The following is a 16,589-nucleotide window of genomic DNA, read 5'->3' on the forward strand; positions in this document are numbered from 1 at the left end:
TACGCAAATGTCAGGAAATGCCAGAATCCATCTTGCCCCTGCAGCCTTAATCAGGTGGTCTTGGGTGTGCACATCCACAGTTGCCTGATTTCCCCATCTGCAAAATGGTATCACTGGTACTTGACTGCACCACAGGGTTGGGTTGGGAGGGTTCATCATTGTTGAAAAAGTGCTTTAAGCTCCTTGGTATGGAAGAGGCATGATAAGAACATAGTAACAGCCATAGGGTATATCTACACTACCACCCTAGTTCGAACTTGGGTGGTAATGTAGGCAACCGGAGTTGCAAATGAAGCCCGGGATTTGAATTTCCTGGGCTTCATTTGCATAAAGCCGGGCGCCACCATTTTTAAATGTCCGCTAGTGCAGACTCCGTGCCGCGCGGCTACACGCGGCACAGACTAGGTAATTTGGACTAGGCTTCCTAGTTACTCCAAAAAAGGTTCCCCACGCCTGCCATAAATAAAGAAAACATTGAAACCTTTTGTGTTGAACATCAATATTTTACTTTATTTCAAATGAAGTTTGATAAACATGAGAAAATTGAAGCGCTTAGTCTATTTGTTAAATTTAACCATTCTCCCTCGCTGCAGCACCAGCAAAATGGCTTGTGCGTAATTATGTAATTAACAGTGAGTTTCCATTAACAACTGGTGGTCCACAGAAAGGGTTGCATTGACCCAGGTGCGCCACGGGCCAAAAAGTTTAAGGATCTCTTCTCTAGCTCCATATCGTGTCTTCTGATAGTGGCTAATGCCGGGTGCCCCAGAGGGAATGAACAGACCAGGGAATCAAGTGATCTCTCCCGGTCACCCATTCTCAGCCTCTGACAAACAGACTAGGAACACAACCTCTTCCCATCCTGGCTAATAGCAATTGATGGACCTAACCTCCACAAATTTATCCAGTTCTTTTTTTGAACCCTGTTATAGTTCTGGCCTTCACAACATCCTCTGGCAGGGAGTTCCACAGGTTGACTTTCCGTTGTGTGAAGAAATACTTCCTTTTGTTTGTTTTAAACCTGCTGCTTATTCATTTCATTTGGCGACCCTTTGTTCTTGTTTTATAAGAAAGATTAAACAACACTTCCTTATGTATTGCTCCACAGTAGTGATGGTTTTATAGATCTCTATTGTATCACCACTTAGCTGTCTCTTTTCCAAGCTGAAAAGTCCCAATCTCATTAACCCCTCCTCACACGGAAGCTTTTCCAACCCCCTAATCATTTGTTGCCCTTTTTGTAAACCTTTTCCTATATGAATATATCTTTTTTTTTTTTTTTTTTTTTGAGATGGGGTGACCATGGCTGCCTGCAGTAAGCAAGAGGTGGGCGTACCATGGATTTATACTGAGGCAATATGATATTTTTCTCTCCTCCTGTAGATTCCTTTTTTAATGAGTCCCAGCATTCTGTTTGCTTTTTGGATGGCTGCTGCACATTGAGTGGGTGTTTTCAGAGAACTAGCCACAGTGACTCCAAGATTTCACTCCTGAGAGGTAATTCAAATTCTATCATTTTATACATATAATTGGGATTAGGTTTTCCAACGTGCATTATTTTGCATTTATCAACACTGAATTTCATCTGCCATTTTGTTGCCCACTCACCGGCTGTGTCTAGACTGGCCGGTTTTTCCAGAAAAATCATCCGCTTTACCGGAAAAAAATTTGCCAGCTGCCTACACTGGCCGCTTGAATTTCCACAAAAGCATTGACTTGCACTGATTTCTTACAGTAGGTTCTTGCGGAAATACTATACTGCTCCCGTTCAGGCAAAAGTCCCTTTTGCGCAAAGCTTGTGTAAAAGGGCCAGTGTAGACAGCTCAGATTTGTTTTCTGCAAAAAAGCCCCGATTGCGAAAATGGCAATCAGGGATTTTTTTGTGGAAAGCGCGTCTAGATTGGCATGGACGCTTTTCCGCAAAAAGTGCTTTTGCGGAAAAGCGTCCGCGCCAATCTACATGCTCTGTTCTGAAAATGCTTCTAACGGAAAACTTTTCCGTTAAAAGCATTTCCAGAAAATCATGCCAATCTAGATGCAGCCACCCAGTTTAGTGAGATCTGTTTGTAGCTCTTTGCAGTCTGCTTTGGACTTCCTTTGTAGTTTCCTTTGCAAATTTTGCCACTTCCCTGTTTACCCGTTTTTCCAGCACATTTGAGTACCAGCTGGCAGTAGAGGTGCAGCACGCCAGGATCCCCATGGGTTTCAGATGTAATTGCTGCGTCACTAAATAATGCTCCAAGTCTGCATGATATTAGAAACTCCACAGTGAGACAGACCCTCCTCAGCTGGTGAGGATGAACATGGCTCTGGTGGATATGGGCTGATTCACAGCAGCGGAGGCCCGGGTCTGACAGGCTATGGTGAATGGTTCTCTAATCCGGCTCAATGAGTGCAGCAGCAATGGGATGGATCCGGAGGACAGAGAAACAGTGCCATGATGGGACTGTTCACAGGCTGGGACTCACTGCCACAGCACCTCCTGCTGGTTTTCTTGGGAATCAGCTCTTCAGCCTTGGAGCGCCTTCTGCTGGCCAGTTACCTGTCTTCTGCATTGGCTCAGGCCCCCTGTCCCTCTCAGCCCACAGTCCTCCCCCTCCTCCCCAGAGAAGCGCAATCCCCTGACACCCATCCTACCTCAGTGACCCACTGCCAGTCTTCATTTAGCCCCTTGCCTCCGGGGCAGGCTGCAGTCTGAAATGGCCACTCAGCATTGGCAAGGGGGACCTGCTGCCTTCTCCTGCCCTGGCTGTCTCCCTGCAGCACATGTACCCTCAGGCCTTGAGAGCAAGGCCTCAATCTAGGAGTTTGCCTGGCCAGAGCTTCCCAGCTCTGCCTGCCTTTCCCCAGTCCTGATCCATCTCAGGAAGCCTCTGCAGCATCCCTAGCAGCCAGGTCCCTCCTGCTGCTCAGCTGTGTGTGTTTTCCTCCCTCCAGGAGTCCTATTTAGACAGCCCCAGCTGAGCCCTAATTGGCTGCTGCTTGCCTCAGCTCCACACACCAGCCCTCTCCCAGGGTTGGATTTAACCCTTGGTAGGACCAGTGCAGGGCAGATGTCCTGTCACACGGACCAGTGGGTCCAACTAGATCAGTATCCAGGGCCCAATACCAGCTTCTTCAGAGGAGGAAGCAATCTGGCCTAGCAAAGTTTTTCCCTGTGCCCCATTATTTAGGGGTTGGCTTATGCACTGAACCATGAGGGGTTTGTGTCTCTTCCAAACCCCTAGAATTATTTTTACGGGATTTTTCCTAACCCTCACTATTGCACCACTGAAGGTCAATGTTATCCAGAGCCACATCCAGCTCAGAACCCTACTAAGTTCTTGGCTTCTACTAAATCTCTCGGCCATGAGGGCCACTGACTGACGGGGTGTTCTGTGAAGATTTCTGCGGATTGGTTTAATACGTGCTGCCTCTCAGTGATGCTAAGCAGCCACCTCTGCAAACAGCCCCTCAGCCTTTGTTTCTTTGCAAGAAAGGACTTGGGCACTGACAGGCATTGCAACCCGAAATCTAGGTCCACGTTGTGGCTCGCCCCGTGCTCTCTCTGTGCCTCGGTTCTCCCCTTTGTAAAATGAGGCTAGTCATCCTTCCCTACCCAGGGCCGCATTATGACTTTCGTGGGCCCTAGGCACTTTTGCCTTTCTGGCCCCCTTCCTCCATGAAAAAAAAATTAAACATTATTTTTGATATAACTTTAAATACTTCAACATTTTATTTTTTTTCTGTTTTAGGCAAAATTTAATAGATTTTCGCGGGCCCTAAAAGTTTCATTTTTTTTCTGATGTGAGGAAAAAAATTAAAACATTTTCTTCCACCCCAAAAGTTCACTTTTTTTTTCCTTCTGATTTTAAAAGAAATTAAAACATTTTCATGGGCCCCAAAAAGTATCGTGGGCCCTAGGCACGGTGCTACTGTGCCTAATGGATAAGTCGGCCCTGTCCCTACCTCCCAGGGGTGCTGTGCATGTAAAGCCACCACAGGCTCAGATACTAGGATAATGGGAGGAGAGATCAACAGACACCACTCTCGGTTTGGTATAATGCAGCTGCCTGAATTTGCCTCCCCCCCCCCCCCCCCCGTGCCCTCAGGCCCAGCGACTCCTGTCTGAAGTTTCTGAAGTCTTTTTTTCTTCCAGCGTAGTGTCAGATCATTTCCCCATGCAGCCCCCTGCCCCCCTCTGATTCAATCAGCTAATGTGCTCAGCTGAGCTGGAAGGCTTCCATCAGTGGCTGCTGATTTTTCAAATGAGGCCTTTTAATTCGGTGCTTAAATTTGCCCTCTGGCAGCAGCAGATTGTCTGCCATTTGGACACAACTCTAATGCAGAGCTCAGCTTTCCCCCAGTCACCAGCCCCTCGGGTCGCCTACCCAACTGTTTCCTGGGGTGACCGAGAGCCCTATTGATTAACAAGGGGCAGAGACCTTTCCTGTTCCCGAGTCAGACACAGCACAGGCCTTCTGCTTGGTGCTCCGGGGTGTCTTGCCTCACGGCCAGTAGGCATTGTACAGCCAAAACACTGGCTAGCCCCCAACTTGGAGCCCATGCAGGGCTGCCACGGGACCACGGGAGAGATGTGACACCACCATGGCTTTGGAACCCTCTCAAACGCCGGGCGGAGTGGTGTGGATTCTGAGAGCCCAAGGAGCCTGTCAGCAAGATATGCAAACTCCGCTCCCAAACTCCTTGTCAGAGCCCCGGCTCCTCCCCCCCACCTGCCCAAACTCCCTCTCGGAGCCTTAGGCAGGAGGTGGAGTGGGGGGAGAGTTTGAGTGGGGGAGGGGTGCCCTCTTTGGGCATTCTCTGGGCACCACCAAAACTTCTGCAAACCTGCCGCTCTGACGAGTGATCCACCAGTTGTCATCCAGCCTGAGCTTGGAGTAGTCAGAGGGTTAGGGACCCCGCGAGCATGGGGTGGTGCGCCTGCCCATCTTGGCTAAGCCACTGGTGGGCCTCTCCTCCAAGAATGTTATAGTTGTGCTGGCAAGGCCTGTAGTGTAAACGTAGCCTGACTCCTCCATGGTTTGAAGCATGAACCTGCCATGGAGTGGGGGAGGGCGTTCTGTTATTTATCTTCCTAACCGCTGTGACCCTGGGTCTGACAGGGGTTAGCTGGAGCATTTCAGCAGCCTTTGGCAATGGAGGTGCCTCTCGCAGAGGGATGACATCTGCCCAGAGGGCAACGTTTCAGTTTGAGAGGAAGGCACAAGCCAAAGGCAAAAGATCAAAATGTTTTTGTGGCACTGCGGGCGGTGGCGTGAAAATACAGCCCCTCTGAGACTCAGCCGTCAAAGCGCCAATGGACTGGCTTGGGACGCCGGCGCATGAGGACACGTGCATGCCATTCCTCTCACCAGCTGCTCCATTTCATTCTGCTCCACTGACCATTTTTTCAGCGAGGCTTTTGGATCCCAGTGGGGAAACGCAGAGCAGGGGGCTAGACTGGCGGTGCCTCCGGGAATTACTAATGTCATGACTGAGGCGGGAGCCGGTATGTGCTGGAATGAGTGTGTGCAGTGAAAGGATGCAACAGACAGACAGCTCCCAGGCGGCTCCCTGTGTGGGCTTCCTCTGCACCAGCCATATGTCGAACTGAAGGCTGCAAAGTTCAGCATTTCAGCACAGCTCCCTGGGTCCTGGGAAGCCAGACTTAGGCTTTGGAGAGGACGGCTGTTCTTCTCCATATTCAACAAGGAGCAAGCCTTGCTGCTGCCACATGCGCCTCCCCGGCCCTCTGCATCCTCCCCCTCAAACGCCACGAGGAAAATGGCTCCAGACACACTTCCTTGCCCAGCAGGTAGGACCAAATGCTGCTGTTACTCAAGTGTAAATGCCGAGTAAATCCCCTGAGAATGAAGGAAGCGATTCTAGACTGACACTGCTTTAACCAAGCACAACACTTAAACTCTGCATCTGACGTCTGCTTGGTGAAGGCTGCGAGGGGAGTTGTCAGGCTTCTTGATTCTGTGCTGGCCTCCCAGGTCAGCCAGAGCAGCCATGGCACTGCTCTAGTTTATCTCCCAGGCCAGATATTGATTTAAGTTTGTTTATTTTAACCACAGTCGCTAAACTCACAGCTGTGTGCGCCACCTAGTAAATTTCACAAGGGGTTTTATGAAGTGTGAGAGAGTCTGGGCGGGGAGGGGAACAGACACTGGATGGTGATGAATGTGTTTCAGTGGAGATCAGTTTGATCCTATCCCGTTCTCTGGTCACTGTGAGGCGCTGTGGCTTTCAAGCGTGGCCAAAATATTTCATTTTCACGGCTTACACCCGGACCCGGCAAAGAGCAAGTTTGCTCTAGTTTTAAAATGCTTTTTGCACTACTGGAGGAAGCTAAAATGCCTAATGCCCTCTGTCTCCCCCTTCATCAATCTCCGTACTCCCTCTGCCTCCCTGTGCCTGTCATTGAGGATGACAGCTCTGGGAATTGCACAAACTACCCTCATGCAATTCTGAGGAAGTGGGTCTGGCCCATGAAAGCTCATCACCTAAAAATCATCTTGTTAGTCTTTAAAGTGCTGCATAGTCCTGTCTTTTGTTTCAGCTAGACCAGACTAACACGGCTACATCTCTATTGCAAATCAGAGTGTGATGTCAGTCTTCACTGGGCTGAGGCTGGCCAGGTGTGGAGGGTTGCTGTGGGTTGCTGTCCAGGGCTACAACAGTTAGTGCGGAAGAGGAGTTCTGGAAGGCGGTGTGTAAACCTCATGATTCAGGACTTGGAAAACAATCTCAAATTACTAGGCTGTGTCTAGACTGGCATGATTTTGTGCAAATACTTTTAACAGAAACGTTTTTCCATTAAAAGTGTTTGCGCAGGAGAGCGTCTATACTGGCATGTGCCTTGGTGCAAAAGATTTGCTTTTGCGCAAAAGCATCCATGCCCAGTGTAGATGCTCTCTTGCTCAAGAAAGCTCCGATGGCCATTTTAGCCATCGTGCTTTCTTGCGCAAGAAATTAACTTGTCTGTCTACACTGGGCCTCTTGCACAAGAATACTTGCACAAGAGGGCTTATCCCTGAGTGGGAGCATTGGAGTATTTGTGCAAGAAACACTGATTATGTACATTACAAAGTCAGTGTTCTTGCGCAAATACTTGTGGCCAGTCTAGACAGGCGGCAAGATTTTTGCGCAAAAGCAGTTGCTTTTGCGCAAAATCTTGCCAGTCTAGACGCAGCCCTAAGGTTTAGGATGAACTTTTTAAGGGGGGCAAATTACCCCATATCAAGGGGTTCTTACAGCTTCCTCTGAAGCAGCTGGACCCAGACTAATGTCAGAGACCGCAGACTGGAGTAGCTGGACCTGGGTCAGATGTTGTCTGGCAGTGCCTATATTCCTAGTGGGGCAAAGTGCCAGCCTAGCCACCTGGCCTAGCGGAGTCCTGTTCAGTTCTCCACACATGCTGGTGTGGCCTGGGTGGCCTCAGTGCAAGTGCTCTTTGAACTGAGTCTCTGCAGCTCATTCGCTCCTGTTAGCCAGCCAATCAGCACCATGTGACTATTTCCCTGCTGTTGATACTTGCCTACTTGCTATTAGATGGTGACTCAAATTCCATCTGCTTCCAGTGAGCCACATTCAAACCATCTAGAATAGATCCTATTATCAATCCTCTGAGCCCGCATCCTGTGTGTGGAATTTACCTGCAGCATCACTGGAGGAATTCTGGCAGGCTCCAATTCTCCTTGTACAGGACAGAAGCTTGCTGTACTGGACAGAATCACCAAATGTCCAACAGCAGCCTGCAAAATTCAGCATTTCACCCCAGCTCCAGATCCCGTTCTTCCCTAAGCCTTTAGCTGCTGTTTTGGAATAACACCTTATCTATTCACTCTGGCTACGTCTACACTGGCATGATTTTCCGAAAATGCTTTTAACGGAAAAGTTTTCCGTTAAAAGCATTTTCGGAAAAGCATGTCTAGATTGGCAGGATGCTTTTCCGCAAAAGCACTTTTTGCAGAAAAGCGTCCATGGCCAATCTAGACGCGGTTTTCCGCAAAAAAGCCCCGATTGCCATTTTCGTGATCAGGGCTTTTTTGCAGAAAACAGTACTATGCTGTCTACACTGGCCCTTTTGTGCAAAAGTCTTTCGGAAAAAGACTTTTGCCCGAACGGGAGCAGCATAGTATTTCCGGAAAAGCACTGATGATTTTACAGGAGATCGTCAGTGCTTTTCCAGAAATTCAAGTGGCCAGTGTAGACAGCTGGCAAGTTTTTCCACAAAAGCAAATGATTTTGTGGAAAAACTTGCCAGTCTAGACACAGCCTCTGTGAATAAGATGATCAATCAGTCATGACAGAAGTGTATGGAGATCTCAACCCTCCCTCTCGCTAATCTCATCACCTGGCGCTCTGCATTGTTTCAGAGAAGAACAACAGTAGTTATATGATGAAACACCAGAAGTAATAAATACTTAAATTCCGAAGACTTATTAACCAGACAGAGAAAAGAGCAGGCTGACATGGACGATTGTGTTGGTTTTCACTAAATTCTCATTTGCATTTAAATTGCAAATTAAATTGTACCAGAGTTAAACTGGGCTATTAAAATAAAACTGCATCATAAGGACAGGCAGTTGCATATCACGTTTGCAAAGGGACTTTTTGTATCAGCAATTCGGGGCAAACACTAGTGACAATACACTTGCAGAGGAAAAGGCTCAGTGGGAAGTCATCTGTATTGGGAAGTGTATGTGTGGGCCTGCAGCAGAGGGTGGCTGTTGTAGTTGTGGGAGTAGCTATATGTGGGGTATTGAAGACCGTGTTGGAATTGCAAACTATCATCTTATGATGGGGGGGGGGGGGGGGGGGGGAAGGGGCGGCTTCCTAGTCATGCTCGCAAATTAAGGAGCACTATAGGAAAGTGAATAATTAGAGCTAGTCTAGAAAAAGAGCCTTCCTGGAGCCAGGTGGGGTGAGCCATTCCTGGCTGCCTTAGGGAACCGCCTGTTTTTTCTCTTCTTGCCTGTGGTCATTCTGAAGAAATAAGTAATGTTGCTTTGCAGTCTTTCAGCAACAGGATTTGTTATGTTTTTATCCAATTCTGAGTGTGCTCTGGGAACACAGGACTTTTCATAAGAGCCATTCTAGTAGTTCAGGGCAGCGATACAGTATATTCAGGATTCACTGGTGTGGCGTCCTGACAGGTCTCTTGCTCTGTTAGTGATGATAAATGTTCGGCTGCCTGCGTTTTCATATGTCTCCTCAGTATATCGTGCCAACTCAGTGCAGGTAGCTAGCATAATAGACTTCACAAGAGCCCCCACAGACTCAGATAAGATACAAAGGCACCCGTGTCAGGTTTATTGTCGGAGTACATTAATAGGTACCAGATGGCCTCTGAGCCCCTATGTATTTGTACCTGGGACAATGGGTGGCTCAATCGACAGTATGGATTTCACTATCGCCCCCTACGCTGGCCAAAGAGTTAAGTTGAGGCACCCCAACATTTATAGACAGAAATGAACAATCTATGATACCCACGGTAAGTATCATCTCACGCATTAATGACACGTTTGGTACCTCCCTTGGTACTTTCCTCCAAAGCATTCACACTACCCATTGCTGTGCTTTCACTCTTGTTTCAAACTATTTTATCATGTTCTCAGCTGGGTGTCCCTGCCTATCCCAGTTGCCTGTATTTACATACTTCACGTGCTTTTATCAGTGCTAGCAGGTCTAGTGCCGAGAGACACTGACTTGCAGGCAAACATTTGCTTCTGACTCGGCCAGTCTATTACTCTTGTTAACTTTGGTTCAAGCACCAGATACATACTTCACTCTTTCTTTCTCCTACAGCCATGACTTTAAGCAGAGTTGTTGACTCGGGTCCCACGACTTGAACTTGAGTCCGACTTAAGTCGCCTAGGTGACTCGACTTTGTTGCGAGAATCACAGGTCCGATGATGAATACCCAAGGGAGGAAGGACAGAACCAGGTGGACAGTTTTATCAAATAAAAATTATTTATTTGACAGTGGTGAATTTATAGTATTTATTCTAAGATTTTTAATAGACCGTGTTAATAATGAATTTACAGTATTTATTATATTTATTCTATGGTTTCTAGTAAAACGTGTCAGATATAAGGATGGGAATGGCAAGGGGAATAGTCTCGGATCTTAAAATATCCAGCTACAGTAATTAAATAACAGTGATAACTACAAACTCTTATGTACTACCCAAAAACAACTACAACACTAAGCTTATACAACAGGAAAAAATCAAATCATACATACCAACTTACACAGCACACGGAACATTTCACAGATATCGGTTTGGTTGCGAAGGCCTTGGTTACGCCCGAGAGTCGGGGAAGGTGGCTGGTCGGTTGATCAGACCGGCAGCGCTTGGAGAAGGCTCACGCACGGTGGTACGTGTGTTGCGAAGACCTCCTAGAGCGAACTGTGCCATGGGTATTTATCCCCAAATCTGCACATCGCTTTCCTGCGCTTGCATATTACCATATATGGCCCAATGGTCACCAAGTGGGGGTCTGTGTCCCAGGAGTAGGGCCGAAACTGTGCAGGTTTCATGCAACCAGGTAAGCCCCGCAGTTCTCACGCCAAGGTGACGGGTGGGAGAGTCTGAGGCTATTTTCCCCTCTTCACACCTTCCCTTTTTCTAAAGGCAATGGTATGCAGGAAGGGTGTGGCCGGTTTCTCTCAAGGAGTACTGCAGCCCACTATAACATTAGCGGCCTGGCCAAACTTTTTTACTGGGGGGCAGTTTCTTTTCTCTAACAGACTTGAGACTCGACTCAGGTTCATTGTCTGTGACTTGAGACTTGACTTGAGACTTGCTAATTTTGTTAAATTGACTTGGTGAAAAAATTGTCCGAAAATACCGATATTGCTGGGTGAAAAAATTGTCCGAAAATACCGATATTGCTGGCTTGTACAAAAGTGACTTGACATTTTTTTAAATTAAGACTTGAGACTCGACTTGGGACTTGAACTGTAGTGACTTGAGACTCGACTTGGACTTGACAATGACAACTTGAAAACAACACTGACTTTACGTGCTCTGCATGGACATTTTTCAAAAATCCTTAGATTGGCCAAAGAGCTGGGAGTCTTCCTCAAAATACCAAGGTCCTGAAGGACTTTCCACAGTGGGTGCTGAAAGTCACTCCTAAGTTTTGCTTACATCAGTGTAAATCAGGAGTAACTCCATGGAAGTCACTTGCATTTCTCTAGTGTCAGTGAAAGGAGAAGCAGGCCTGTGGGACATAAAACCAGTTCCTTCCAAATGGGAGGGTAAACAGCCCTAATGAAGGCCAGAGCCTAATGCAAATTTCCTTTCATAGCTCTTCCGCTGTGTCTCAATCATGACCCACTACGCTTCCTGCTTTTTCGACCCCGTTCAGACCTGCCAGTGTGTCTCATTCTAGACTCACAATAGTCCTACTGCTCCAGCCTTTAACCTCTCTTGTGTAGGGACTGTTGGCTGTGGAGGCGTGTTAGAGGGGTGGAAAATCGTTCTTGAGACAGATATTTTTGATGAAGAATCTTTTAATTTCAACCCGTAACCCAAAAGCTCCTTTAAATAACCCAGCACTTACACAACCAAAAGGCTTTTCCAAATGTTCTGTTTATACCACCCACCCAGGCATGTGGGAATGTTGTTGTCCTCACGGGAACCCCTTGTCCCCGCCCACCGTACAGACCCTGTACAAATGCAGACAGTAATTCTGAGACTTAGCCACAGCGGTGTTCAAGTTTCATCCATGTAATTTACAGTTCGCACTCTACTTCCCTCCCAGGTGAAGCAGAAGAGCCCAGTGTGAATACAGTTACACCGACAGGCTAGAGAAAGTCACAAAACACACAATCAGCCCTTCCTGCACATTCATACCACTTGCATACTCGCATGCCACAGTGCGTGTCTGGAGAATGTGTGTCACATTGCAGGAAATGTCTTGAGTACTGTAATAATTGCAGATTCGTGAGACCCAGGCAATTTTTAAAGGTGAAAGAGGAAAAACTCCAAAACCCAGCAGGCTTTTGCTGTGCCAGCAGAGAGTTCTGGATAACACTTTAGTTTTTATTGCTTTCTCATTACTGAGAACAATTTCCCAGCAAAATTGAAAGTATAGTGTGTGGCACCAATGGGGACCTGAGCAGGGAAGGGACAGGAACGGAAGAGGATTAATAGAGCAGAAATCTGACGAACGAGAGGCGAATGTTTCTCATTTCAGTGGCCATAACGGGGATTTGATTTCAGTTGCTTTGTGAAAAGCAATGGCTTGGGCAAAAATAAATATTGAGTAGGGCTGGAAGAAGAGATGGGAGCCAGACCCATGTAAAGAGGATGCAGGAATGGGAAAGGCACCCATTTCACCAATGCATATAAATGTCTCTTGACAGTGACGGAGAATTTAATCCGAGGGTTCGGATGGGGGCCCAAAACCCCTACCAAATCAATTCCAGACACCCTTCTTAAGCAACCAGCTTTATTCAGGAATGCATTCCAGGGCAAAAACCTCCAGGATACTCAGGAGAAAAAAAAGTTTCTGCAAAGTTTCTGCAAATGCCCAAACAAAAGGCAAGGTCTTTTGTACTTTCTTACATGGTAATTACCCCCCTTTTACTGACCACTTACAATTGCATGCATATACAGGTCATGCCCCTTTGCACCAAATTCCCTCCAATCATCATTTGTCCCCTCACTGTCATTTTGCAGGCCTTACAACAGGTTCAAACCAGTTTCACCTGTCCCCTCCTTTTGTATACCTGTGCTCAAGCACGTACCTCTTTACAAAGACCAGACTTTAACAGCAGGGGTCATATTGACAAAAGTTAAGTTTATCCTTCATTCCCCCCTTTGATCCACTTGTGGATCACAATTAATCTGAAGCATCCTTTCCCATTCATCCTCAAACGTGCAAGTGTCTTTGTAGTCTTTCTTGGGAGGGTTCTGTACATTTAGCAGAAGCATCTGTTGTACTTTGCTTTCTGCTACATTTTCTATCTTTTGTAAGCACCTTTTAATACAGCATAAGGCTAGCTGTATCATTATGTATATAGAGCATATTAAGACAAGGAACATCAATATTCCTCCCACCACTTTCTTCATGAGTTCGCTTAACTCTATTCCCAACCAATTCAAAGGATTCCAGTCTTGCAACTGCTCTCTAAATGTTTTTGTCTGGACAGACAATGTTTGGATTTCCTTTATCCTTGTGGTTAGGTTTGAACTCACATCAGAAACTTTAACACAACACTCTGGGCCTATTAATCCACATACCCCTCCTTGAGCTGCTAGTAGATAGTCAAGAGCCAGTCTGTTTTGCTGGGTAAAGATTCGTAATTCATTTAAATTATCCTGTACCACACCTAATGCCCCTTCTGTGGTATTCATGAATTTTTCCATAAGCAAGGACATTGTTTTTAAATCATGATTTGTTTTTGCCTGCCCTACCCATGGAATGGTAGTTTCAGCTACTGCAAGGGCAGTTTGTTCTATCCAGTTCCATGCTTTCTCCCAAGACCCATCCCGCTTATTCCTGATATGCCCTGGTGGCAAAGTGTCAACAATTCTCATAGCTGGTGTCACAAGACCGAGGTAACAAAACCCTGAGGCATTCTGCGGAAGCCTTTTATAGGCAAATTTACCGCATATCCACCAATAATTATACATGTTCCACGAGTCAGACTGATATGTCATCATGGCTCGGTTCCCAAAGGTGGTGTTACCTTCCTTGCAAAGGTCTGTACTAGTGGTCCCTCCCCATATGGTTGTTATTTCTGGTTTGAATAGGGTGCACCAAAGGTTTGCGGTAGACATAGTGGAACCATTATGCCATACATGTGTCCCATTCAGCTTTGTTATAATGTGTGTGCAGCTTGATTTCCCGACAAAGGTGGTACCTGTAAGATTCCTACATAGGGGGCTTGTACCACTGAATGATAATTGGATGCACCCAGTCTGGTTGAACCACACAGTTTGGTCATTTTGTTCCAGTAATGCATCACTTACTAGTCCAGTTTTGTTTAACGGAAGGGCACCTATTGGGTATCCACTATGCGCACTTTGTGGTGCCCAGGCACACACCCAACAGTTAGTTTTGTTTGCGGCTCGTGCCATACCTTCTGCCAGCTGCAGAAAGGTGTTAGTACCAATACCATTCCCCCCTTGGAGCCAAATAAGGCCTATACAAAGGAGGAACAAGAGTTTAGCCATTGTGCAGGATTGTAATCCTTTCAGCACTTGCGCGGACGGAGGTTATAAGTAGAAAACCCACCGTCCTCTGACAAAATGCCGGTAGGGTCAATGGCAAGGTCGGGTGCAGATTGTTGTGGAATGTCAACGTGACTAATAGGACCAGAAGGGATCTGGCCTGTAGTGAGAGCGTAGTGAATGAGGTCCAGGTCTTTGATTTCCGATGATGTATATCCCTCGTTCAGGAGAAGTGATTCGATTTCTTTCTCAGAAAGCGGTAGAAAGTCGTTCTCTTCTGGCTCTGGGCTGACAGGTTCAGTAGGAGGCGATATGTCGGGAGAGGCAAATTCACACAACTTCTGAGGGTCAACGGTGCGGCGCACGTGGCTTGCGTGTATCCAAGAATCTCGCTCGGCTACCTTCACAGCCGTGTTGGTAGTCAGCAGGACCTGGAAGGGACCATTCCACCTTGGAGATAGGCAGTCTTTCCTCCGGAATTCTTTTATCAGGACCCAGTTTCCTGGTTGCACATCATGGCAAGGCACATCAGTTGGGACAGGTAAGGCTTCTGCAACCTGAGAGGAGAGACTAAAAGCAATTTTAGACAGATGTATACAGTATTGAAGTAGTTCGTCATAACATTCAGACAAGTGGGAAGGATTAATTTTTCCAGGAGGCTCAAATCCAAGTAAAATTGGCCTCCCAAATAGGATTTCATGAGGGGTGAGACCATGTTTGCGGTTTGGGGTATTTCGGATATGCATGAGGGCAAGGGGCAATGCCTGTGGCCACTTGAGTCCAGTATCAGAGATAATCTTGCTTAACTTCCGTTTGATATCGAGGTTTTTCCTTTCAACATGCCCTGAACTTTGGGGATGATATGGAGTATGGAATCGTTGTTCTATGTGGAGGGCTCTACACAGATCTTGCAGGATTTTGGCTGTGAAATGGGTTCCCTTATCCGAGTCAATTTTTAAAGGGATTCCAAATCTGGGAACCACCTCAGTAGCTAATTTCTTCACCACAGTAGTGGCGTCCGCTCGGCGGCAAGGGAAAGCTTCCACCCAACCACTGAACACACATACAATAACCAGACAATACTTGAACCCACAGGAAAGGGTTAACTCTATAAAATCAATCTGCAAATATTGGAAGGGTCCATAGGCCCAAGTATGAGCACTCAGAGTAGTCTTTTCTCCACCCTGGGTAGAGAACTTTTGACAAGTAGCGCAATTGCTGTTGATTTTAGCAGCAGCTTGGTGAATCCCGGGCGCATACCAATGCTTCAGAATCTGGTCTGCTACCCCCCTTTTGTTCATATGTCCTAATCCATGGGTAATGGTAGCCAAGTGGGACACCAACGTAGAAGGAGCCACAGGTCGTCCATCTGGTGAAAGCCAAATGTTATTATCTTGAATACGACACCCAGCTTTGTACCAATTGTGTTGTTCCTTCTCAGGTGCCCTAGATTGCAACAGGGATAAATCATTTAGAGTCAGGGGAACAGAAACAGCAACCAGGATTTGAAATGGAGCTGGAGGTCCACTGGCAGCTGCATTCTTGGCTGCAAAATCTGCCCGTCTGTTTCCTACTGATATAGTATCAGTTTTATCAGTATGAGCACTGCAATGCATAATAGAAATAGCAAAAGGTAATTGAATAGCAAGCAAGAGGTCATTAACAAGGGATCCATTAGAAATAGCACTTCCCGAGGATGTTAAGAATCCTCGATGTTTCCAAATCTGACCTACAGAATGACAGATATTAAAAGTATACATTGAATCAGTATAAATGTTAACAGATTGATCAGTAGCTAAAATACAGGCACGAGTGAGAGCAATTAGTTCAGCGGCTTGTGCACTTTTTATCCCTGGAAGAGAATGAGCTTCAATTATTGCATGATCAGAAACAACAGCATACCCGCTTATAAGGTTTCCCCTTTCATCCCTTTTACATGACCCATCAGTGTAATACACTAAATCAGGATTGGACAAAGGAATGTCCCTTAGATCAGATCGTGGGGTACAAGTGAGGTCCACCAATGCTAAACAATCGTGGGGTTCCATCTCATGGGGCTCTCCATCAGTAGGGTTAGGAAAAAGGGTGGCAGGATTTAAAGTAGAACAGCGTACTATAGAGACATTCTGGGCTCCTAAAAGGGCTTTCTCATAGTTAGTCAGTCTTTGCATTGACAAATGCTGGGTCTTAGTCTTATTCAACAAAGCTTGCACTGCATGGGGTACAGCAAGTGTCAGGTGGTGACCCAATACCAGGCATTGACTTTTTTCTAATAGTACAGCAGCTGCGGCCACAGCTCTAAGACACGGGGGGAAACCCTTTGCTACTGGGTCAAGCTGAGCACTAAAATAAGCTACAGGACGAAGGCGATTTCCAAATGGCTGACATAATACTCCCGAAGCGACCTGA

General features: G+C 46.6%; 1 long non-coding RNA gene across 1 annotated transcript in view; it reads left to right on the forward strand.

Moving 5' to 3' along the window:
- Positions 1-1,273: 1,273 nt before the first annotated feature.
- The window catches only part of LOC106732413 (uncharacterized), a 66,698-nt gene continuing 51,382 nt past the window's right edge, over positions 1,274-16,589 (forward strand). The window contains exon 1 of the long non-coding RNA XR_012897585.1: positions 1,274-1,497. This is a non-coding gene — a long non-coding RNA (uncharacterized LOC106732413). The remainder of the gene's footprint in view (positions 1,498-16,589) is intronic.

The sequence above is a fragment of the Pelodiscus sinensis genome, chromosome 25, assembly GCF_049634645.1.
Source record: "Pelodiscus sinensis isolate JC-2024 chromosome 25, ASM4963464v1, whole genome shotgun sequence".
Classification (NCBI taxonomy): domain Eukaryota; kingdom Metazoa; phylum Chordata; order Testudines; family Trionychidae; genus Pelodiscus; species Pelodiscus sinensis.